This window comes from Ovis aries, chromosome 26 (genome assembly GCF_016772045.2).
Source record: "Ovis aries strain OAR_USU_Benz2616 breed Rambouillet chromosome 26, ARS-UI_Ramb_v3.0, whole genome shotgun sequence".
Classification (NCBI taxonomy): Eukaryota; Metazoa; Chordata; class Mammalia; order Artiodactyla; family Bovidae; genus Ovis; species Ovis aries.
Genome location: NC_056079.1, coordinates 42143008 through 42169451, shown reverse-complemented (window position 1 = coordinate 42169451; position 26444 = coordinate 42143008). Strand labels below are relative to the sequence as shown.

Here is a 26444-nt window from a genome sequence, read left to right as displayed (position 1 = left end):
CCCATCATGTGCGCTGTGCTTATTCGCTCCGTCGTGTCCGACTTTGCACCGCATGCACTCTAGCCCCCCAGGCACCTCTGTCCATGGGATTCTCCGGGCAAGAATGCTGGAGTGGGCTGCTCTGTTAAGAGACAGTCACTTCTGATTCTTTGGTGAATTTTTCCTATGTGTGCACATGTAGAAAAATATATAATCAAACTATATGTTGTCTATTTTGTTCACCTAAAACGTCTCATGGGCTTCCCTGATAGCTCAGTTGGTAAAGAATCTGCCCGCAATGCAGGAGATCTCGGTTCAATTCCTGGGTCAGGAAGATCCACTGGTGAAGGGATAGGCTTCAGCTATTTCTGCTTTCTTGACTACTCCAAAGCCTTTGAGTGTGTGGACCACAACAAACTGTGGAAAATTCTTAAAGAGATGGAATTACCAGACCACCTGACCTACCTCCTGAGAAATCTGCATGCAGGTCAAGAAGCAACAGTTAGAACTGGACATGGAACAACAGACTGGTTCCAAATTAGGAAAGGAGTACGTCAAGGCTGTATATTGTCACCCTGCTTATTTAACTTACACGCAGAGTACATCATGAGAAACGCTGGGCTGGATGAAGCACAAGCGAAATCAAGATTGCTGGGAGAAATATCAATAACCTCAGATATGCAGATGACACCATCATTATGGCAAAAAGTGAAGAACTAAAGAGCCTCTTGAAAGTGAAAAAGGAGAGTAAAAAAGTTGGCTTAAAACTCAACATTCAGAAAACTAAGATCATGGCATCCAGTCCCATCACTTCATGGCAAATAGATGGGGAAACAATGGAAACAGTTACAGACTTTACATTTTTGGGCACCAAATTCACTGAAGATGGTGACTGCAGCCATGAGATTTAAAGACGCTTACTCTTTGGAAGAAAAGCTGTGATCAACCTAGACAGCATATTCAAAAGCAGAGACATTACTTTGCCAACAAAGGTCCATCTAGTCAAAGCTATGGTTTTCCCAGTAGTCATGTATGGATGTGAGAGTTGGACTACAAAGAAAGCTGAGTGCTGAAGAATGGATGCTTTTGATCGGTGGTGTTGGAGAAGACTCTTGAGAGTCCCTTGGACAGCAGGGAGATCCAACCATCCTAAAGGAAATCAGTCCTGAATATTCATTGGAAGGATTGATGCTGAAGCTGAAACTCCAATACTTTGGCCACCTGATGCAAAGAACTGATTCAAAGAACTTGGAAAAGATTTTCCCTCCTGATGCTGGGAAAGATTGAAGGCAGGAAGAGAAGGGGACAACAGAGGATGAGATGGTTGGATGGCATCACCGACTCGATGGACATGAGTTTGAGCAAGCTCTGGGAGTTGGTGATGGACAGGGAAGCCTGGCATGCTGCAGTCCATGGGGTCACAGAGTCAGACACGACTGAGCAACTGAACTGAACTGAACTGACTGATTGCCTACAGCGCAGAAATTCTACTTCAAAGGATCTACCTTTCCAAAACAGTCAAAGTCAGGATGTGGATATGTTTGTGTGTGTCTGTTACACAAACATATATGAATATTTATCACAGCACTGTTTATTATAACTAAGATTTTATGGCAACCTAAATATCCATCAATAAGGAATGGGTTAAATACATTATTTTATTCATAAAATGGAATTGTATACTGACATTAAAGTTGATCATTTAGGCTTATAAATTTCAGTTTTATTGAAGTATAACTGACAAATAGCTAGCTTATATTTCTTAATAAGGAAAGATGGTCATAATAAACCATTAAGTGACAAAATTAATAAAGAGAATAATGAGCATATACGCACAAAAAACAAATCAAAGGGATATATACCAAGAAGAAAGTAGTAAAATTATGGCTGATTTTTATTATTTTTATTTCTGATTGTGTGTGTTTTCTAGGTTAACAATTTAAATTGTTCTCATAGTTAAATTGCTAAGTCATCAACTGAAATTGTTTAGTTGTCTTTCAGTCACTCAGTCATCGTTAGACTTTTTAAACAAAGAAAGAAAGAAAAATTTGAACGTGAACCTATCTCTAATATCAGATATTTTGGCTCTTCTAAACTTAATTTCTTAGTGATTTTGAAAGAAAAATGTGTATCCTCTATTAACCAAAAAAGAAAGAAAAATTAGACAGAGGACTACAGCAGGGTAAATGAAGGCCTCTGTAACAAAAAACCTGGGAAAGGGGGAGCTATAAATATTTACAAGCAAATTGTCTTTGGTGATGAAAGGAGATGCTTCTAATGATAGAAAAAGATACATTATAGAGTTGTTGCAGCCACAGAAGTGACAGGATCACCAGTCATCAAGCTCATCTTTTCCGCCACCTTCTGAAATACAGTGTCAACTTCACAGCGTGAACCCTATTATAGATGGCAGTCCTAATTTTACATTAATATCAAAATAAGGCTAAAAAAATTTGTGTCAAGCAGCATACAGCACCCAGTACTATTTATGTCTTATAGATAAACTGAAACTTCTTAAAAATCCTTTAATATCAATTGGACTAACAGGCTGTTCTTAGGTATTAGGGAAAGGTAATTTATTCATAGAGATAATCAGAAAATCAGCCCATGAAATAAAATTATGTCCCATTCTGGAAACTGTATTAAGAACACAGTTTCTGGCTTCAAGTTAAAAATGATGAGTTGACCAAATACATTTCTCTCTCCATCCTCCTAATAACTCACTAATGATAGTGGTGGAAAACATATACATCTACCATCAGAGAAAGAACAGGAGGGAATCTCCTGGCTGACAGCTGATTTCAAGAAAACCCTGAGAGATGGGAGGAGGAATCCCGCAATGTGTACACAGAGGCAGACGTGAACAAAAGGCCCAAAGTTGCCTGCCTTCCTGCAGAGCCCCTGGGGCCCCGAATTAAAGACTAAGTTACATCAGAAAGTGGGAGTAAGACACACCCCTGAACATAGGGAGACAAGCGGGAAGTCCGCACGGTGCCCGTTGTACAAGACCGACTCCAGCGATACTTAGCTCCTGGTGTCCGCTTAGCCTCCTGCCACCAGAGAACAGCTCTTTGGGGGCCAGCAGAATACAGCAGAAGCGCCAAGGGATGGTGTCTGAAGCTCGGTCTTCAGAGGCCTGCACACTCCCCTCTGTTTACTGGATTGCTCACTGTGGAGAAGCCGTGCCGGATGGATGCTCAAGCAGCTCCGTGGTCAGGCCCCGTGGTGAGACGGGCCCCAGCACCGACTCTCCAGCATATGATCAAGTCCCCATGGACGCGCATCCTCCAACCCCAGTCAAGCCTTCAGATGACCGCGGCCCCAGCTTACGAGCAGCCCCAAACCCAAACCACCAGTCAGCCACCAAGCTTCTGACCCACAGAAACCCTCAGAGGTAACAAATGACTGCTCTAAGCCACTAAGCTTTGGGAACATGTGTTATTCAGCCATAGAGGCTGGAACAGCCAGTACCCGACGTGACAAGTACCACAGCTTCACGTGGGAGTTTCACACAGGGATCTGCTCTCCCAGGCGAGAAATCGGAAGCGTCTGCTTTGGGTAAGATAAAGAGCCTCAAACTGGGGGCTGGGTTGACATGAACACTTCCCTTAGAGGCCATCATAGAATATTGAGTGGAGTTCCCTGCTATACAGAACACAGGGAACTCTGTTTATAAAGACAAATGACTAATAAGAACCTTCTGGATAACACAGGGAACTCTACTCAACACTCTGTAACGACCAACTGGGAAAAGAATCTAAAAAAGCGTGGATGCATGTAAATGTATACCTGATTCACCTTTCCGTACACCTGAAGCCAACACAAAATCACAAATCAACTATATACCAATAAATTTTTTAAAAAAAAAGAAAGAAGCAGTGGAGAAAAAGCGATGCTGAATACTTTAGAGAAAATGTGAGTCACTAACTAAAAGTGAAAATACATTAAAAATTTATTTTAAAAAATACATATATATATATAAAGCACCTCCACCTTTCCACATTTGGGGAGCCCCAGGGCAGGTCAGCTCCCACTACATCACTTGTTACCCAGAGACACCTATCAATAAGCTCCAGCTTGGCAACAGAACTCCCAAGTAACTTTCAGGACCTAATTTTAAAATATAAAGAGACAATCGGGAATCACCAGGTATTTATAGAAAGTTTTCCCTGTGAAAGAGAAAGACCAGTATGTACAAAGAGAATTTTATTTCAAAAAAAGAAAAAATGGTGCTAGAAATAAAAGGGAACTTCAACACTTTCTAGTCGGTGGTGTGAGAAAAAACTGACAAAATATTAAACCTATTTTTCAAAAAAGCAAAAACAGGATGATAGAAAACAAGCAAGACTCCTTGAAATTTAAATATTTGCCCAAATTAAAAGTTCAACAGAAAGAGACTTGAGAAAATTCCCCAGAGAGTAAGACTGAAAGATGAAAACCACGAGAGAAAAGAATTCGAGAAATCGGTCCAGACGGCCAAATATGTAGGATTTCGTTTTCCATTAAAAAAGGAGGGATAAACAGGAAAGTCAGCCTTAGAAAGGAATTTTTTTAAAAATTCAAGAACTGAAAAAACTGAAAGGATTCACTCGCTGAAAGAGTGGAGGGAAAGACCTAAATCGACACACTGGGAATTTAGAACCCTGGCAATATACTTCCGATTCTAAAAGCTTCCCGAGGGAGGAGGAAAACCAGACTGTAGACAAAGCAACGCCCTGTGGGCCGAACTGGATTTTCTCAAGAACAAGCAATGCTAGACGCTAGACAGTGGAGTTGAGATAACCAATAGCCGTGCAGCTGTGAACAGACTCTGGGGTCAGTTCACCTGGGCTTGAATTCCTGGTGTTTCTACTCACTAACTACATGAGCACATGGTATCTATTTTCATCTGCCTCCAGGCAGGTGTGAACAGCCAGAGGCTCTCAGACCCATGGTGAACAAAACAGAAAAAAACAACCGAGACTTCGGGGTGTGGTCAGACATCACGGGAGAGAGGAGTAAGGCCTCCTAGTCCTAGGAAGCCGTGCTGACAGCAACCGGGATGAGGGATTGAGTTCCTAGTCTACCGGCTGAAGTAGAGTGCTGACCTCACTCCGAGGAAACCAAAGCGAGTTCTTTGGGACGACGACCAAGAAGGATAAGGGTGTTGGCAGGAGGTCTGCAGTCCCCTTTCCCAAAAGGACCATCAGAGCAGCCCAACAGTGTGGGTGGGACAGGACCAGTGGGGCAGGCTGGCTCTTAAGGCTCGAGTTAGATGTGAAGGCTGATCCATCCCCAGACCCAGGACAGCTAGCCTTGCTTCCTAGAAAGAAGAGTTTGGTTGTCCCTTGCAGAACAAGGCCAGGCTAACCAGGAGGGGTCATCACTCAGCCTTAACAGTTCCACTGAACTGTATGAATGTCCCCAGCCTAAACTCTGAGCACCTGGTCAGCACTCAACAAATAAAGGAGAGAAGGAGGCAGGATTTCATGAATGAACGGTGCTTTTCAGAGGCCACTGAATCAAAACCTCAAGGCCTAGGATGGATATCCAGGCTCAGAGTTAGTTTATCGCCCCAATGGACCCCTCCTTGGAGGCACTCCAATCCCCTCTCTCCTGGTTTCTGCCCTCACAGTGAGGGTGCTCCCTCTCCCCACTGCTTCTTACTGATCACCTCCAAGTCCCAGCCTCTGACGCCGGCAGACCTAAAAGACACCTGCCCCTGTCAAGGGCAAAATGGCCAGTCATCCATTATTGTTTGTTTGTTTTTTAATAATCTAATCATCCCTTGTGTTTATTTTTTAACTGGAGGATAATGGCCTTACGATGCAGCAGTGGTCTCCGCCCTACATCAGCGCAAATCAGTCATAACAACATACGTAGCCCTCCCCTTCGCACCTCCCTCCCAACCCCTCTCACCCCTCCAGACGACACAGAGTGAAAAATTGGGTATTAACGCATGTATATGGAATCTAGAAAAACAGTACTGATTAACCTGTTTACAGAGAAGAAATAGAGATGCGGATGTGAAGAACCGCCCGGTGAACACAGCGGGGGAAGGCGAGGCCAGGACCCACTGAGAGAGGAGCACTCCTCCGCTCCGATCCCGCTAATCAAGTGGGCTAAGCCGGCCCAGAGCTCTCCTGCCTGCTCCCCTCCAGCATGGGGCTCTGTTCTCCCCGAGGAGAATCACACAAAACTCCAGCTTGCCCGGTTTTCCCTGGCTGCCTCTCCTCCCAGGTATCCCTTGTCTTTTCCTGCTCTTTTGAGGACCCAGTCTAAACTTACTACCCAGGAACTGCGGGGAGAAATGTATTTACCAATACACAATGAAACTGAGTTTCAGAGAAGATGAACATGCTCTTGGTCCCAGAGCTAATCGGTGTAGAAGATAAGATTAAACTAATGCTGTCTCAGATTGGGCAGTGTGTGCACTCCATCAAACCCTCAAAGCTCTGGAATCTTCCAGGAGCAGCCTCTCTGATCTCCCCAGTGGCCTTCACACTGCAGCCAAGTACAGATGCCCCACCACCGCCCCCCAGCAAACACCCCCAACCTCCACATGTCTTTTTTCCGGAGGGAGGAGACAGTCCAAAGTTCCCTCCCCTGTAAATCTGGGACTGCACTTTGCTTTCACCAAGGTCACAGCCAAACTCAAGTCTTAGGAACACGAATGGTTTGCTTTATCCAGAAAATACAACCTCTCAAAAAATGTGGAAAAAAAATTGGAACAAATTCAAAGGACAAGTCTTCTGGAATGGGAAGAATTAATGTGATGATGAAGCACTATTTTTAAGGAACTGAGGCTTTGCCAAGGTCATGTTCATATGCTAATTGGAACTAGATGTATTGATACTAATCATATTTGGCAAAGACTCGGATTCAATGAATAGATAAGAATTATTTGAATTAGCAAGTCAAAGCATGAATCCAACCAGCAACAAAGCCCTGCTTACCAAGTCCTTTCATTTCGGTTATAGAAGTGCAGTTGCTGAAGCTCTTTGAGGTTTTCATGATCCAACGTGAACAGCCACCTCTTCCTATATTCTTAAGTATACTATTCCTCACTTCAGTTCAGTTCAGTCGCTCAGTCGTGTCCAACTCTTTGCGACCCCATGAATCGCAGCACACCAGGCCTCCCTGTCCATCACCAACTCCCGGAGTTCACTCAGACTCATGTCCATCGAGTCCGTGATGCCATCCAGCCATCTCATCCTCTGTCATCCCCTTCTCCTCCTGCCCCCAATCCCTCCCAGCATCAGAGTCTTTTCCAATGAGTCAACTCTTCACATGAGGTGGCCAAAGTACTGGAGTTTCAGCTTTAGCATCATTCCTTCCAACCATCACCCAAGACTGATCTCCTTTAGAATGGACTGGTTGGAACCCCTTGCAGTCCAAGGGACTCTCAAGAGTCTTCTCCAACACCACAGTTCAAAAGCATCAATTCTTCAGTGCTCAGCTTTCTTCACAGTCCAACTCTCACATCCATACATGACCACAGGAAAAACTATAGCCTTGACTAGACAGACCTTTGTTGGCAAAGTAACGTCTCTGCTTTTGAATATGCTATCTAGGTTGGTCATAACTTTCCTTCCAAGGAGTAAGCGTCTTTTAATTTCATGGCTGCAATCACCATCTGCAGTGATTTTGGAGCCCCTCAAAAATAAAGTCTGACACTGTTTCCACTGTCTCCCCATCTATTTCCCATGAAGTGATGGGACCAGATGCCATGGTCTTCGTTTTCTGAATGTTGAGCTTTAAGCCAACTTTTTCACTCTCCTTTAAGCCAATTCTTTCACTTTCATCAAGAGGCTTTTTAGCTCCTCTTCACTTCCTGCCATAAGGGTGGTGTCATCTGCATATCTGAGGTTTTTGATACTTCTCCCGGCAATCTGGATTCCAGCTTGTGCTTCTTCCAGCCCAGCGTTTCTCATGATGTACTCTGCATAGAAGTTAAATAAACAGGGTGACAATATACAGCCTTGACATACTCCTTTTCCTATTTAGAACCAGTCTGTTGTTCCATATCCAGTTCTAACTATTGCTTCCTGACTTGCATACAGGTTTCTCAAGAGGCAGGTCGGGTGGTCTGGTAGTCCCATCTCTCAGAATTTTCCACAGTTTATTGTAATCCACACAGTCAAAGGCTTTGGCGTAGTCGATAAAGCATAAATAGATGTTTTTCTGGAACTCTCTTGCTTTTTCGATGATCCAGCTGATGTTGGCAATTTGATCTCTGGTTCCTCTGCCTTTTCTGAAACCAGCTTGAACCTCTGGAATTTCACAGTTCACGTATTGCTGAAGCCTGGCTTGGAGAATTTGGAGCATTACTTTACTAGCATGTGCTGCTGCTGCTGCTGCTGCTAAGTCGCTTCAGTCGTGTCCGACTCTGTGCGACCCCACAGACGGCAGCCCACCAGGCTCCCTCATCCCTGGGCTTCTCCAGGCAAGAACACTGGAGTGGGTTGCCATATCCTTCTCCAATGCATGAAAGTGAAAAGTGAAAGTGAAGTCACTCAGTCGTGTCCGACTCTTTGCGACCCCATGGACTGCAGCCCACCAGGCTCCCCCGTCCCTTGGATTCTCCAGGCAAGAGTACTAGAGAGGGGTGCCATTGCCTTCTAGCATGTGAGATGAGTGCAATTAGCCAAGTCCTATTTTTCCTTGATATGGCAGAGAGAAACTTTAAAGTCCATCCTGAAATTATCACCAATTTCAAATTGGTCATATCAGAATTAATGATATTTTAATATAATACAAAAATTATCTGTGGATTTTAAAAATAAACATAACATCTTGATTTTTAAGTGGTATTTCTCACCACCATGGGTCACTAATAGTCACATATCTGCTAAGAATTTTTAAAACGCCCCCAAATATTATTGCCATTTAATTCATCCCATTCTTCTTAATTATGTGATTGTGTGGAAAAATTGAAACCTATTTCGACAATCTTTCCTAAATAAGCTTTTCTTTTGTATAGGTTTATTTATTTTCTGGCTATCTGTTTTCGGCTGAGCGCTTTGCTGCTGCGCGCGGGCTTTCTCTGTTGGGTTGAGCGGGCTTTGTCTGTTGGGTTGAGCGGGCTTTCTCTAGCTGCGGCAGGCTTCTCTGCGGTGGCTTCTTCCATCGCGGAGCACAGTCTCTAGGGTCCAGGGGCTTCAGTAGCTGCTGTGCAAGGTCTCAACAGGTGCAACCCCCGGGCTCTAGAGCCCTGACTCAGCAGCTGTGGTGCATGGGCTCAGCTGCTCTGCGACATGGGGGATCTTCCCGGACCAGGCATTGAACCTGTGTCTCCTGCATCGGCACACGGATTCTCTACCACCGAGCCATCAGGGAAGCCCAAGAAGCTTTTCTTTTCCCCTTATTTTATTTTCCAAAGTGGTTATGCTCAGCGTTGTATAAAATATTTTATTACTACCATTTGATTGTATCAGTTCTCCCTTCTAAAAGTGCTCAATAGGCGTAATACCAGCCGCAGCCAAGAAAAGCATGAAATTTATAGCCCCCATGGGAGCACTTCTCAGATCAAAAAGGGGTGCAGTGAATGAATACATCAGGCATAAGCCAACTCTGTCCTAGGCAAGCTGAGAAGTATAATCAGCCCAGCCCAGGGGTCCCTATCCAAACAAAGTGTCCTGAGTAAAATTTTCAAAGGATAAAGCTGAATACACAGAGATTCTCACTGGTACAGAATTACATATTAATGAAAATCAAGAAGCAATCTAACATGGGTAAAATTAAGGTAAGGGAATATGAGCTTAATCCTAAATATAATCTGGTATTATATAACCATAAAAACTAATAGTCTCGAAGATGATATGACAGCATAAAATGGCACGAAAAATACCTATCATATACTCTCGAGTAAAAAGAGAGCACAGCTTCCAATCAACCCTGGACTCAGAGCTATGTAACATTTCATGCAGAATCATACAAGGATAAAGCATGACCAGCTATGGAATTTGTGGGGCTCTTCTGAGTAGGGGCCCTGTGTCACTGCCAAGGTCACACGCCTCTGAAACCTGAGGACAGACCAGCTGCAAAGAGAGAAAATGAAAACAAGTGAGTCATTTATCAGGGTTATGGAATTTGTTGGTTTTATTTTTGTTATTGCTATTATAAGGTCATTTTTCCATAAATTCAATGAAAAAGACTTTCACTATTAATATATCTTTAGGTTAGCATAGTAAGCGAAACTTTGTTTCGACAATGTGGACATTTCCTGCCAGCCTAAAAACAGCCACGTCCGCGAGCTCTTGCTCTCAATCCTGCCTGGACACCAGCAGCTCTTCTGCCACCTTCTGAGTTTAACGTCCACACTTCACTCAGAGAGGCGCTAACGCAGCAGATCCAAGCCAAAGCAACTGGAAATCAGCTACAATACATCATAAAAGGCCTTTTCCAAGAAAAGGATTTCAAGTGTTGGTTTTGGCCTTTGGGAGCTCATTCTCTTTCAAAAATAGCACATTTTTCATAATTCACTCATGACGACATGTTGTGTGGGGGAAGGGGTGTGATCTGTGGTTTTGAGTTGATGCTCTATTTGGGGTTTGTTTTGCCCATTTCTATTCACTCAACCTGGAGGTTCTCGCCCTAGGCTAACTTTCAAAATAACAAATATATAAGCTATGAAATTCTTTGGTAAGATGATATTCTATTTGTAAGAAGCCCAAGGAAAAATGTTAGACACAGAGAAGGAGGAATTTGTTTAAAGAATTGTTGAGATTTTTTTTCCATCTTTGTGTCTTCCAGGTTTATTGTGGCGACCACAAAACGCATGAATAAGGACAGTATTCCAGACAATAGGTAATTAACCAAAGACACATGGATTCATCCATGTATGGAGGACGTAACGGACAAACTCACCATGCATTTCTCGACATAAGCATCATCTCTTTGCAACAGCCGTCATGGGCACTGGCAGAATCAGGATTAGGGTGAGCAAGTGAGGCATCCAAGGTGAGAAGTAAGGAGGCCCTTGCACGACCCAGAGAACGGTGCCTCCTTAAACTTTGTGCCTGGTTTAGCCTGCGGGCCGCATCCTGAGCACAGGGGGACTCAGAGCATGCGTGCTGTAACCCATCTTCCTGACTCTGGAACCAAATAACCACGTTCCCTTAACAGATTTTCAGAGAACATTCTCAGTCGTCAGTCATTGTTTGATTTGGACGGTATCTTCAGGAAATCTGGCTTTTAAGTATCCATTAACAGTATGACATTTACACCTAATTAAATCCTTGGATGACATAAATAGAATCTCTGTACCCTTTATTCTGTATTTTTAGACCTAAAGATGACCTTTAAGCAAAGTGTCACCCGCCGCTTCCACATTCCAGAGAGGAACTAGGAGGCCTTTGCAAACAAGCTGGCTGTCTGTCCTCTGCTAGTTGGCACTGCTTTGAGAGGTAACAAGGAGTGAGAAAAAAGGAATGTTTCCGGAGGGGATACAAACACGGGATGACGGTTGTCCACTCTGCCTGCCCTCAGCTCATCTCCGTTCTGGGCACTCTTTCCAACCTACAGCCCCAGTTCAGCAAGTGTGGTGCTACAGCTTTCGCTGTTCAGAGCGAGTGGAGCAGACGCTGCCCCAGCAGCCAGCCTTGGCGTCACCTAGGAGTCTGCTGGAAATACAGAATCTCTGGTCCCTCTCTAGACCTGCCGCACCGGTACCTGCATTTTAACAAGACCCCCAAGCAGCAGATGCTCTCACACTGAGAGGCATGTCCTGTTCCAGCCCACTCCTTCTCCAACAGCGTTCCAAACAGTACTGATGTCATAAGCGAATGGACCAACACATCACAAGGAGCTCAGGCTCACCTGTTTCCGAGCAGCCGGGGCCGCTAGCCCTTGAAGTGTTTGGCCAACCTCACAATGGGTTTCTGCCGTGGTTACTAATTAGCAGAATGAGCTCAGCACTCTGCCTCGATTCACATCTCTGGCAATCCCATTCTGTGCCCCACAGGGCTTGGGAAATCTGTGGGCGTGATTTGGGTTTCTCACAGGATTGGGTGTGCTATTGATAGTAGGCAGGAGTCAAGGATAATAACGTTCTGCCATCCATGGCATAACCTTGCATACAAAGAGGGGCCCTGCATGCTACGAAAATGCCAAGCATCCCACTGGGCATTCCTGGAGGTGAAAAATACATCCATCATTATCTGAGTCCAGAACCCAGCTGTGTTTCACGCATGAGCGCAAAGCATTTGGGCAAGAATGCAACTAGCTGCGCAAATCAAGGGAAGTCAAACAGGTTTTTCAGCAACATTTGTTTATGAATTACCCGAGAATCACATTCAATGGCAATGCCTCTCCTGATCATTCAGCTGCCGATTCCAGACGCCTGTGTCGGGCTGCATTTGTGGACATAAGCTCTTTTGGGTTATACCTTTTAGGGCCAACTACTCCAAGTGTACGCCAGGTGCCAGCAGCACCGACATAATCGGGAAGTTACTAGAAATTCGAATTCTCAGGCACGATGGTAAAGAATCCTCCTGCCAATGCAGGAGACACAGGAGCTGCCGGTTCGACCCCTGGGTCGGGAAGATCCCCTGGAGTAAGAAATGACCACGCACTCCAGAATTCTTGTCTGGAAAAGTCCATAGACGGAGGAGGCTGGCGGGCTACAGTCCATAGGGTCGTAAAGAGTCAGACACGACTGAGCACAGAGCAAAACACACCTACCGCCTGATGAACCAGAATCTGCTTTTTCACAAGATCCCAGGAGATGTGCACGCAGCTAAGTCCGGGGAGCACCGTTCCCGGGGTTTGTACGCAAGCATTCTATATTAAAAGAAATTTTATCCATTCACTTTTTATTTCTTTTTTATTTTATAGTTAGGGCATTCTGATTTTTATAAAGTACCTGTGTAGAGTATTTTATCAATGAATATTAAGTGGATATAACAAATATTTGTGTTTTTTTAAAAATTTTTTAGCATTGGATCTTTTGCCAGTTTGTGTTTGTCAAACACATGCAAATCCTCTTTTAATTTATGCTTAATTTTTATTTTATATTGGAATATAGTTGGTTTACAGTGCTGTGTTAGTTCTAGGCATTTTGTGTTAAATAGAGAACATTGTGTCAGCAATTACCAATCCCTTTTAGCCTAAAAATACTAGCTGAAGACTGGGAACCACCCAATTAATGGCATCACCATTGACAGAAACTCCTGTTACCGCCACCCACGAACCAGGTGGATCACCTTAGACAACCACTGCTGCTGCTAAGTCGCTTCAGTCATGGCTGACTCTGTGCGACCCCGCAGACGGCAGCCTACCAGGCTCCTCTGTCCTTGGGATTCTCCAGGCAAGAATGCTGGAGTGGGTTGCCATTTCCTTCTCCAATGCATGAAAGTGAAAAGTGAAAGTGAAGTCGCTCAGTCGTGTCTGACTCTTCGAGATTCCATGGACTGCAGCCCACCAGGCTCCCCCGTCCATGGGAGTTTCCAGGCAAGAGTACTGGAGTGGGGTGCCATTGCCTTCTCCGTAGACGATCACAGCAATCCAAACCAGGGTCAGACCCCAGGGTTCTCTGGGACAGAGCCTCGCCTTTTCCCTCGCTGGCCATCCTCTTACTCTCAATGATCAGACCCATGGCCAAGTCACCCCTCCCCCCACGACCATGGTTTCCCTGGTGGCTCAGACGGTAAAGCCTCTACCTACAATGCAGGAGACCTGGGTTCGATCCCTAGGTCAGGAAGATGCCCTGGAGAAGGGAATGGCCACTCACTCCAGTATGCTTGCCTGGGAAATCCCACGGGCAGAGGAGCCTGGTGGGCTACAGTCCATGGGGTCACAAAGAAACAGACACGAGTGAGCAACTAATACACACCCCTCACTACAGAATCCTCTCCCACCGTATCCATGAAGGTTTTTCAAAACCTAATATGCTCTGCAAGTAACCCCACCAGAGTAATGAAGCAGGTACAGTCAGAATCTAGCAACAGTGGCATTCAGACTTTACGATTGTACATGAGACTTTCTGAGCTTCCAGAATGTTACACCTACAGACAGCTGAATACAGAACACACTTCCAGAGCCAGAGTGGGTGATCTGGCAGGGATAAGATGGGGCAGTGTTGATACTTGCATAACAGGTTATCTTCCGTCATTATGGCATAAACACTCAAAGAAATGTTTATTTCAATTATAAAAGCTAAATGACATTATCTTAGTTTGAATTATGCCACTGTCAAGAAAATTAGAAACCAAATCACCCAAGTTTCAGCTACAGTAATTATCTAGGAAAATCTAATCATTTCCGAATAAAGAAACATTTGACCTTGTGTATATGAAGCACACTAGAATTACCATTTGGGCAAAACTTTTTGAGGACACATTATATATTTCTGGTATTTATGGCATTTTCATATGTTCTGGTGCAGTTTCCAGCAATACAAAGAGAAATACCCAGTTTCCCAGTTATATTTCCTGGTTAGGGTCTTTGTATGAGTCATTTATGAGGCTGCCCTGGTGGCTAAGTGGTAAAGAATCCACCTACCAATGCGGGAGACTCTCGTTCAATCCCTGGGTCAGGAAGATCCCCTGGAGAAGAAAATGGCAGCCCACTCACGCATTCTTGTTTGGGAAATCCCATGGACAGAGGATATTTAAGATAGTACAGGTATAAAGCAGGAAAAGAGCACTTTAAAAAGTCAGAAAACCACAGGACTTCCCTGGTGTTCAGTGGTTAAGAGTCTGTACTTTCAGTGTGGAGGGTGTGTGTTCGATCCCTGGTCGGGGAACTAAGATCCAACATCCTGCAGAGCATGGTCAAAAAGAAAAGTAAAAAAGGAAGACCAGCTCTTAGCCACTGCATTGCATTATCAGCACTGTGATTCCAGCTCAAACATCAAGCTCTGCACATCAGTCTCCACTTCTACAGAGGAAGTCAGTGGACCCAAGCGCCTCTCCCTTTCTTTGCAGCTAGAACATGTGATCGCAGCCAACAAGCAAGCGAGCAGATGCATTCTTTAAACTGTACAGTAATTCTGTCGCGTCTCCAAACTCAACCTCAATATTAGATCCCTTGATGATCTTGCAAGGGATTTTACCTGTCAACCAACCCTTGGCTATGTATGTTCTTGGAAGAAAGCAATGTCATTCTTGATACAAAAAGTCAGGTACAATTTGTTTCTAAAGTAACGTTTCAACTTTTTTTTCTGTTTTTTTTTTATTTTAATTTTTTTGGTATGTTAACTTTTTTGCCCTCCTGAGTAAAATTAACTAGCATTTTTGATCAAATGGAATTCAGAGAAGTAGGCCACAAGAAAAGGGGTCACAAACCCCAGGCTAAAGGAAATCCACAGGACATTGAAAATGTTGGTGATAAAGGGCAGAAAAAGCAGTTAACATGTATAATAATAACCTAGATTTGGCTAAATTCCTAAACTCTAGTGACTTAAATTCCATCAGTTTGAAAGACTTCATCTGTCCAGGTTACCATCTGTTTAAATACTTTTCTCATATTTTTGCAGCAATATAAAGCAGATTGTAGGCATTTACAGCAAGTCTTTGGCGACGTGGCAAAATCTACCAAAATTCAAAACGTGTTTGACCTTTGATTCAACAGCTCTACTTCTTCCATTCCATTCAACAAATACTGGCACAAGTACAGAAAGATGTGTATGTAGGAGGTTTTTTGCTGCAGGGCTGTTTGCAATGGAGAAAAACACGAGGCAACCTGAATAAACAGCCAGCAGTAAGACAGCAGTCATGTACACTGTATGCTCTTTTCACTCTGAAGTAACTTTGATTTACAGAGAAGTTGCAAAGATAGTACACGAATTTCCACTTACCCTGTACTGAGAATCCCCAAATGCCAACATTTTATTACAATTGCTTTATTCTCTCTCTCTCTACATACACACACACAAAAGCAAACGTGTCATTTACAGCAAAATTTAAAAACATTTCTTCCTAAGCAAATCAAAACTACAGCAAGGTACCCCCTCACTTCAGTCAGAATGGCTATTGTTAAAAAGTCTACAAATAACAAATACTGGAAAGAACGCAGAGAAAAAGGAACCCTCCTACACTGCTGGTGGGAACGCAAATTGGTGCAGCCGCAACAGAAAACAGTCTGGAGCTTACTCAGAAAACTAGAAATACCGTATGATCCGGCAATCCCACCCCTGGATATATATTTAGAGAAAACCACAGTTGAAAAGAATATGTACACTCCAGTGTTCCTAGCAGCACTATTACACTAGTCAAAACGTGGGCGCAACCTAAGTGCCAACGACGGATGACTGCATAAAGAAAAGCTGCGGCACATGTATGCATGGAATACTACGCAGTCATTAAAAAAGAATGAAATAACGCCGTTTGCAGCAACATGGATGGATCTGGAGATGGTCATACTAAGTGCAGTAAGTCAGACAGATATGAGATGATATCCCTTACGTGTGGAATCTAATATGTCACAAATGAACCTATCAGTGGAGCAGACGGAGACCCGCAGATGTAGGAAACCAGCTCCTGGCTGCGAAGGGGAGCAGGGTGGGGCGGGGACAGGTTGGGAGTCTGAGGTTAGCAGGTGCAGACTGTTACGTTTAGAATGGATAAGCAGCAAGCTTCCACTGCGCAGCACCAAGAATTATACATTCAGTGTGGTGGTGCCCTATGATAAACTATGATGGAAAAGAACATAGATATAGTATACAGATACATGAGTCATTTTGCTATATAGCTGAAACTAATAAACTCTTGTAAGTTAACTATACCTCAATAAAATTAATTTTTCAAAATAAAGATAAATGAAAAATTTTTTTCCTTTTTGCTCCAGGAGTGGGCATGGCATTCACTTGCCAGGTCTTTTGAGCTCCCTTTAATCTGGGAGCATCCCTTGGCCTTCTGTCTTTCGTGACCTGGGAGAGGACACTCTGGTTCTTTCGTATGGAAGGCATCTCAGTTTGGGTTTTGTCTGCTGGTCCTCTGACTCAGTCATGCCTCTGTGAGTAAATGTGTACTTGGTGACATTGAAGACCTGGGGATATTCTAAGAGGAAAACGCGGTCACGTTCGTCATGGTCAACAGAAAGCAGAGGACCCCCTGAAAGAATCTAAGGCTAGTTTGACAAGAGGGACGCTTTTCAGAGGCGCAGTTGCGGTTAAGGGAGCAGCGCGGGGTCAAGGGGAGCGCCACGCAGAGGGAGACGAGGGGCCGCCGGGGCTGGGGTTCAGCGGGCTCAGACTGCAAGCCCTCCTGAGGAGAGGGCGCTCCGTCCACCCCAACGCGGGAGGGACAGAAGGCTGTGCCTCCTCCCACCTCGAGGCGGCTCCAGGGAGCGGCTTGGAAAGACAGGGCAAGGCGCAGAGAGGGGCATTCGGTTTCCTACCTGGACACCCGCAGAGCTGAGGACGGCGCCCCGCTCCCCGCGCCCGAGGAGACGCCTGGAGACTGAGGCCAAGGCGGGGTGGCGGGGGGTGGTGGCGAGAGACCAGCGGAAAGAGAATCCAGACCCCACCTCTCAGGTTTTTCTCTTTTTTTGGCCTCGCTGCCTGCACTGTCCTAGTTCCCCAGCCAAGAATCGAACCCGCGCCCCGCCCTGGCACTAACCTCTGGAGCACCAGAGAGGTCCTCTCCCTGAGGGTCCCGATTTCTGAAGGACACGGAAGAGGAGATTCCCGCAGGTGTCTGCCGGCCTTCAGGACGGATTCAGCCAGCTGAGGCTGCAGAGCCCTTCCGAGAAGCGCCCGCCTTGGGTGTTTTAGGAGGCGAAGGCGCGGCCTACGGAGCCATGACGGCGGACGCCAGGCGTGTCCGGAAGAGGTAGCCAGGCGTGACCCGGAGCGGCAGTGCCTGCAGCGCTGAGGGGAAGCGAGCCGCTCCGGTCAGGGGCGTGTGCGCACTTTCACCATCATGAGCTCACAGAGGCTAGGGGAGCAAACGCAGCCAGGAAGCAAAGGCCGCCCGCCAGCCCCCGCCGCACGGCCAGAGGGACCAGCTGGAGCCACACCCACTGCTGGCCGCCCCTGGACGCGGGAAGGAGACCCTCTCTCAACTGCATTTGAGACTGAAGTTTTCAAATAAATAGACTCCTGAATATTGAAATGAAACCATTCTAACCACTGAACGTAACAGGAAAGTTATGAAGAGGAGCTGAGATTTCATTAAGGAGCCCACTCAGCACCAAAGGAAAAAGGGAAGTTTAAAATAATAGAGCCATTTTTGGAACTTCCCTGGTGGTTCAGTGGTTAAGATTCTGCACTCCCAAAGCAGGGGGCACAGGTTCGATCCCTGGTTGCAGAACTAACATCCCACAAGCTGCACGGTTGAAAAAAAAAAAAAAAAAACAAATCACAGTCACTTTTTAAAAAGGAAATCATTTCATACTTATGCTCCAATTAATTGTGCTCCTCAATAAATTTTTACATTTAAAAAGTGAAGTATATTTATATAGATGCAAATAAAAAGAACTGGAAATGCACTGAATTGTTAATTATTAACAATTGTTAATTGTTAATATGTAAAGGGCTTCTCAAGTGGTTCAGTAATCCGCCTGCAGTGCAGGAGACACGGGAGACTTAGGTTTGATTCCTGGGTCGAGAACATTCCCAGGAAGAGAGCATGGCAACCGGCTCCAGTACTCTCGCCAGGAGAATCCTATGGACAGAGGAGCCTGGTGGGCTACAGTCCGTAGGGTCCAAGAGTCGGACACGACTGAAGCACCTGAACAGGGGGTAATACATGAAGGGAAAATGAGATTATGAAAAGCAACAAGGATGGAAGAGAAATTCTTTGGTGTTTGAAACATAGTAAGCCATGTATTTGCCTATTACTTCTAGAGTTATTATAAGGGAAAAGAGGCTTTCTGGCATTTTCTCTATGAGGCACTGTGAGTAATACACCATGAGGGCCAGAGGGGACCAGAGCTACAAAGCGTTCATCCATGGCCCCAGAGAAGCTCAGTCTCCCCTCAGCCTTCCATCCACCTTCCTCGTTGGTGTCTTACACTGAACGTGATGGTCCAAACGCCATTTTGTGTTTAAAGCTGAAAAGCATTAGAATAAATACCGCAAATGCGCTATGATCTTAGTCATCCCCTTTTGAAGGCTCAGTACTCAGCGGTTTTCTTCACAGATGAACTTAGATGTTCAGTGTTTTCGGGAGATTTGTGCTTATTTCACTCTGCCCTGGTTCCTGCTGCGGCCCTAGACTGTGTTCTCTGCTTCCCATGAACACAGCCAGGACTGAAAGCTTTCCTTATCTGTGTGGCTCCGACGTACCTCCTCTCAAGCTGTCTCTCCCATGGAGCGTCTCCAGGGAGCCTCCGAGGAAAGCACACATGGTTCTGAAGGTCCAGGAGGGCCCAGAAAGGCTCAGCTTCTCCCCTATCTCCACGGCCCCGTGAGCGTCTGCTGCCCGCTCCCCTGGCTCACGCCCGTCACACCTCTGGTACTTCTGCTGCCGGGCCTGCGATGCCCCCCGACAGCTCACCCCCAGCCTCCGTTGCCCCTACAGGCATTTATAAGGACCTAGTACGTGGGGGCTATCTGGAGGCTAGAGGACAGCAATGACGAAATACACTCAGCCCTGGCTGGCCACACACCAAGGCCTGGACCTTCCCTTGCTTCCTGACTCCAGGTTGGCCAAGAACTATATTCTAAGCTTAGCATGAACACCACCCTCTGATCCTTCTTTTCAAAAGTGACTGCCGTGATGATCTTGGCCGTCAGTTGTGTACTTTCAGTTGGTTGATAGAAAAACAGATCCGAGCTATAATTCATTTCCTTTCACATTTCTGCCTGTGATAACCTACCTCTCTGGGTCATAAACAGCATAATCTTAGTTTTATGAGCAAAGTTGTTAACAGTAATTCTTAAAAGATGTTCTTTTACAAAACAGAACCAGACTGGACTTGACTGGGTCCCGTGGGGGGCTGTCACTGCCCTCAAGTGCCATCACAGTTCCACTGGTCGCTGAATGCGCTTAAATCAACTTTGTGAGTGGACTTCTCTGGCATAAAGATTCACGTGGGACAAAAATGGGACTCGACATTTATTCTTCTCCTGCTGTTCTGCCCGTAACTCTAAACTCCCTGAAAGGCTACAGAACAGTTCAGGGACTTTAGTTCCAAACATCTGATTTATTGTGATTGTCCCGGCTCTCTGCTTTACTTGTGCTTTTGAATAAAGTTAATCCTAATGTAACCATTCAGATATGAAGCACGTCTTTTTAAAAATCTTTGTTTATTTCCCTGCATGGGGTCTTGGTTGCAGCATGTGGGATCTAGTTCCCTGACTAGGGATCAAACCCAGGCCTCTGCACTGGGAGCTTGGAGTCTTAGCCCCTGGACCACCAGGGAAGTCCCCACGAGCACATCCTCAATGAACTTTTTGTTAATTTCTCACTTAGCAAAATAAAACTTTCGATAGAATTGTTTCTCTACATTGAGTTCACACTTTTTTTTTTTTTTGAGAGGAAAAGAGACAAAATTTCAAAGCTAGAAAAGATAGAAAATTAATAAATCCATGGCGTGTGAACTCACTTCTGAATCTGGCTCAGGGGTCAACTAAATATTGTGTCTGTTGGGACAATATTGTGGATCAGCTTTGGAATCAAGCTTGGTTATAAATAGTCCTCCATCAATATTTCAAACTCCTGGATGGTATGTTTTCTGGATTTTCTTCAACAATAAGTTGACGACCGAAAACATTAAGTAACATATTCTACAGCCATATTGATCTGCAGCTGAAACTGAAATCTTCTGTTTAAATAGAGTGGAACTGTGACGAATAATCACTGTTTGTTGGTATAAAACCATTGCTCCTGTTGAATCTTTAACATCCATTCCCTCAGTTCCAGACTCAGCTTGAAGCTGGATTCTTATCCTCTGCTCCACCCGCGTCCCCAAGTCACATTCCTTTTAAACACAAGCTCACCCGACTCTTGTCCCTCAAGCCGCTTCTCACCAAACTATTCCTTAACAGTATTTCAATCCCGCCAGAACCAAATTCCCACGGAAGGAATGTGACTTGAAGCCAGAACCTTATCTTTTTATAGAACAAAGTAGCATCCACAGTTACTTGACCTGGACAGTAAGTGGTGCATCCCCAGTGGCATGTGCTGGAGAGCTCAATAAGACAGTTTGGTGATGAAATACCTTGGGCAAGAAAGCCACAGGAAATTCCGAGAGAAGGATCGGGCCAAATCCTGCAACAAATTTAATTTAGCCTGACGAATCACAACATATAATTGATAATAGCAGTGAACACCGAAAGAAAAGCACAAACGTTAATCCTTAGGCACCACGCTCATGATATTCAATTATAGCTTGGAAAAATGCATGTAATAAAATATACAGAAGATTAGTGCTTATAAAACTGTTAGCCTTCTCAACATCTGCTGCACTTAATCTAATGTGCTTAGTAAGGCATTGAATAGAAGCCCTTGATCAGGTACTGTCCACGTTATAAACCCAACACCCTACATATTAGGCATTAACAAATACAGGTGGTCATTTTAATATTCACACAGACAAACTGCACAAGCCACTGCTTCTTTCGACCTCTATAAAAATGCTACCTTGGTTTGGAATTATCACTTGTTAACTAGTGAACCAGTGAAGTTGCTCAGTCATGTCCGACTCTTTGCAATCCCATGGACTGTATGTAGCCTACCAGGCTCCTTCATCTATGGAATTTTCCAGGCAAGAATACTGGAGTGGGCTGCCATTTCCTTCTCCAGGGGATCTTCCCAACCCAGGGATCGAACCCAGGTCTCCTGCATTGCAGGCAGACACTTTGCCATCTGAGCTACCAGGGAAAGCACTGTTGATTACTAATCTTGAAGAAATTGTAGAAAACAAGTACCGAGAACTTTTCAATGGGGAAAAAGGTAAATTTCACAAATTTTATACAAGGACTGTCCAATGGAAATACTATAGCTATAATAAAAAATGTTAAAAGAACCAGATGAAATAAATGTTAACAGTATTTTAATTTAGCTCAATATATCCAAAAATATTACACCATTTTAATCCTTTTTTCTTGTGTCCAAAATATGATTATGCATTTTTATTGGAACACAGGTCACATTCAGCACTATGAGAGTTCGGGTGTACTGCACAATGATTTGATATTTGCAGAAATTATGAAATGGGCTTCCCAGGCGTCTCAGTGGTGAAGACTCTGCCTGCCAGTGCTGAAGACATGTGAGGCTCCAGTTTGATCCCAGGATTGGGAAGAGCCCCTGGAGAAGGAAATGGCAAGCCACTCCAGTACTCTTGTCTGGAGAATCCCACAGACAGAGGAGCCCGGTGGGCTACAGTCCACAGCATCACAAAGAGTCGGAAGCAACTCAGCACACACGCACACAGATCAGAATTCTGAAACGATCGCACTCTCTATTAGCCATCTATTCACACACAAAGTTATTACAGTGTTATTGACCATATTCCTTACTCTGTATGTTACCCACTGTAAGTTATTTACATACGACTGGAGGTTTATGCCTCTCAATCCCCATCACTTAATTCTCCCATCCTCTCAACCCCCACCCTTCTGGCAGTGACCAATTTGTTACCTGTATCTATGAATCTGTTTTCATTGTGCTTTATTTTGCTTTTAGATTTCACATATAGGTGAAATCAGGCAGTATTTGTCTTTCTCTGACATATTTCACTTAGCATAATACCCTCTAGATCCATCTGTGGGGCCACCAATGACAAGATTTTGTTTTTAGTGGCTGAGTAATACTCCACTGTGTGTATGTGGGTGTATAAGTGTATGCTTCACGTCTTCTGTATCCATTCACCTGTTAATGGATGTGGGCTGCTTCCATACCCTGGCAATTGTAACTAGAACTGCCGTGATCATTGGAAGACATATATCTTTTCAAATTAGGATTCGTATAGTTTGAAATCAGGAAGTATGATACCTATAGATGTTTTTCTCTCTCAAGATCGTTTTGGCTGTTCTGAGTCTTTAGTGTTTCCATACAAAGTTTAGAATCATTGTTCTAGTTCTATGAAAAAATGCATTTGGTATTTTGTTAGGGGTTTCACTGGATTTAGTTTGCCTTGGGTAGTATGATCATTTTTAAAATAGTAACTCTTCTTATCAATGGCTATGGTATACCTTTCCATCTATTTATGTCATCCTTAATCTCATTAATTAATGTCTTCTATTGGTACTTTTCCAAATACAAGTATTCTGCCTCCTGGGTTAGATTTACTCCCAGGTGTTTTATTCTTTTTGATGCAATTTTAAATGGGATCATTATCTAAATTTATTTTTTGGACAGTTTGTTGTTATAGGAATGAAACAAATTTATTAACTTTGTATCCTGCAAGTTTACTGAAATCATTTATTAGTTTTAAATTTTTCTGGTGGCATCTTTAGGGTTTTTAATACATAGTGTCATGTATTGCCTTTCATCGTGCTGAATATAAAATGACACTCCTTTCTGCCTGCAAAATTCTGCTGAAAATTCACCTGATCAGCTTATGGGAGTTCCCTTGTGCATAACCGTTGCTTTCCTCTGATGCTTCTAACAGTCTCCCTGTATCTAACTTTGCATTTTAATCAGAATGTGTCTTGGTTGAAGCTCACCGTGTTTACCTTCTTTGGGACTGTTGTGTTTCCTGGATCTGGTTGCCAGTTTCCTCTTCCAGGTGCGGGTAGTTTCCAGCTATAGTCTTCAGATTAAGTCCTCTGCCCCGGTGTCTATATAACCAATGCTAATTATTTGATGTGGCCCCAGGGATATCTTAAACTGTCCTCATTAAATTTTTTTTCTGCAGGGTGATCACCGCTTCTGAGTCTTCCAGCTTGCTGACCATTCTCCTGTGTCATGCAATCTACTCCTGGTCCCTCCTAGTGCCCTTTTTATTTCAGTTATTATATTCTTCCACTTTGTGTGGCTCGTCTCTATACTTTCTGCCTCTTTGTTAAAGTTATTACTGTGTTCATCCATTCTTCTTTTCTGAAGTTCACTGAGCATCCTTACAATCATCTCCTTGAGCTCTTTATCAAGTCAATTGCTTATCTCCACTCTGTTTAGTTCTTTCTCTGAAGTTTTGTCTTGTTCTTTCATTTGCAAGATATTACTTTATCACTTCATGTTTGCCTTGTCCCCCTGTATTTATTTCCATGTAGTAGGTATCTTTGAGCTTCCCTGGTAGCTCAGCTGGTAAAGAATCCACCTGCAATGCAGGAGACCCCGTTTTGACTCCTGAGTCAGGAATATCCTCTGGAGAAGGAATAGGCTACCCGCTCCAGTATTCTTGAGCTTCCCTGGTGGCTCAGACAGTAAAGAATCTGCCTGCAATGTGGGAGACCTGGGTTTGATCCCTGGGTTGGGAAGATCCCCTGGAGAAGGGAAAGGCAACCCACTCCAATATTCTGGCCTGGAGAATTCCATGTACACAGTCCATGGGGTCACAGAGAGTCAGACACGACTGAGTGACTTTCACTTTCAGTGGACATCTTGGTTGTGTTTCCTGACCTTGCAGAAGAGGCCGATGGAGGAGACGTCCTATGGAGACAGGAAGCACTCTCCATACGCTCTGCTGTGTGGGCGCCTCTGCTGTGAGGGGCCCGCTGCCGTGAGAAGACTGGAAGGCCCCTCTGCCCACCCCCTGGTTGGCCGCCAGGTGCTGTTTCATTCAGGGGCCGCTTGCCCAGTGGTGCACGGGGCCGGGCCTCCTCACAGCCGGCGTGTGGCCCGGGGGGCCCCGGACTGGTGCTGACCTCCGATAGACAGGTAAGCCGCGTTCCAATAGGCTGGAGGAAAGGCGCCTAAATGGCACTTGGCAACACAAGTGTCCTCGTAACGGAATGAGCTCCCCGAAAGAGACACCACCAAAATTCTGTCCCACGAGGGTGTCCAGCAGACGAGCCTGACCCAGGCACCTTTCCAATTCCTGCCTCTGAGCTGAGACTCAGAGAGCGTGAGACGCGCGTGAGCCCTTTAAGAGCAGGATCTCTGTTTCCAGCAGCTCCTGCACACAAGCTCTGCAGGCCTGCCGGGCCAGCTGCTCCGGGGCTCGTCTTTCCGAGCAGCACTCCCAGGCTGGGGGTCTGGGGAGAAGCTCTGCAGCTGCAACCACCCTCCCACGTGGGTGTCTTCTCAGGGGGCGGGGCTTGACTGCACCATGGGCCCACTCTTCCTACTCATCTCTGTGTTTCCTTCTTTATCTCTTTAGTTGTGGAAAATCTTGCTTCCTACTCCTTGGGTCCTTCTCATCAATAATTGGTTTTAAACAGTTTTAATGTTGGTGTACCCACAGGAAGAGGTGAGCTCATAGTCTTACTCTGACATCTTGGTACCACCTCCAAGATGTAAAGATGTATCTTGTAGGTGTGTGTGTGTGTGACTCAATAGTGTCCAACTCTTTGTGACCCCATGAACGAGAGCCCTCCAGGCTTCTCTGCCCACAGAATCCTCCAGGCAAGAATACAGGAGTGGGTGCCATTCTCTTCTCCAGGGGACCTTCCTGACCCGGGGATCGAACCTGTGTCTCCTGCATTACCATCTGAGCCACCAAGGAAGCCCGTGTATCTTATACCTACACAATCTTAATTAGGACCAACCACATTTTGAGTGGTCTATAGCCACATATAGCTGTTGGCTTGGAGAAGGCAATGGCAACCCACTCCAGTACTCTTGCCTGGAAAACCCTATGGACAGAGGAGCCTGGTGGGCTGCAGTCCATGGGTCTCTGAGTGGGACACGACTGAGCAACTTCACTTTCACTTTTCACCTTCATGCATTGGAGAAGGAAATGGCAACCCACTCCAGTGTTCTTGCCTGGAGAATCCCAGGGACGGGGGAGCCAGGTGGGCTGCCATCTATGGGGTTGCACAGGGTCGGACACAACTGAAGCGACTTAGCAACAGCAGCTGTTGGCTAATATTGGGTTGTGCAGATACTAACCTATAAGCTACTAACCCTGGCACAGTTCTAGAACTAATTTTGTCTTGGCAGAGCCTGAAGCAAAAACTTACATACCACTACTTCATTAAAGCTGCGATGTCAGAAGTAGACTTGAGACAAAGAGGGATGTAGCGAGGAAAGAAGGTCACCGAGTTGGCTGCAGCTTAGAAACAAGGACAGCTGTTTGCTCCATCTCATGCAATCATCTTCTGGATCTCTGTGTCTCAGTAGAAGGAAGAATTCCTCAGCTAGCTTGCATCTCACCTTGACCCAAGGTTCCTTCACAGAACATTGACTCTCCCACACTTTCAAACTGCACATAGCCTGACACCAGGTCAGATTCCACCACATCTCACAGCTTAGAGGCTACGAGGAAAGTCCAGAGAGGCAGTCAACCAATGTTCAGCTGGGGCAGGAAGCAGGGCATGGTTGGGCTGTACCCACGAGAATGTAGTTGCCATAGCGGCTGGGAAAACAAATGGCAGAGAGCCCCAGGGGCAGGCGTGGCAGAGAGGACCTGAGGTGGTGGACAAGGAATGTCTGATGCAGTCAAGAGAAGAATGCAGGAGTGACTAACAGTTGCCACGGGTACACCCAGACTGA

General features: G+C 45.0%; 1 long non-coding RNA gene across 1 annotated transcript in view; it reads right to left on the bottom strand.

The window, feature by feature from the left end:
- Positions 1-17725, bottom strand: part of LOC121818036 (uncharacterized) — a 130719-nt gene extending 112994 nt beyond the window's left edge. The window contains exon 1 of the long non-coding RNA XR_006058145.2: positions 17520-17725. This is a non-coding gene — a long non-coding RNA (uncharacterized LOC121818036). The remainder of the gene's footprint in view (positions 1-17519) is intronic.
- Positions 17726-26444: the final 8719 nt, after the last annotated feature.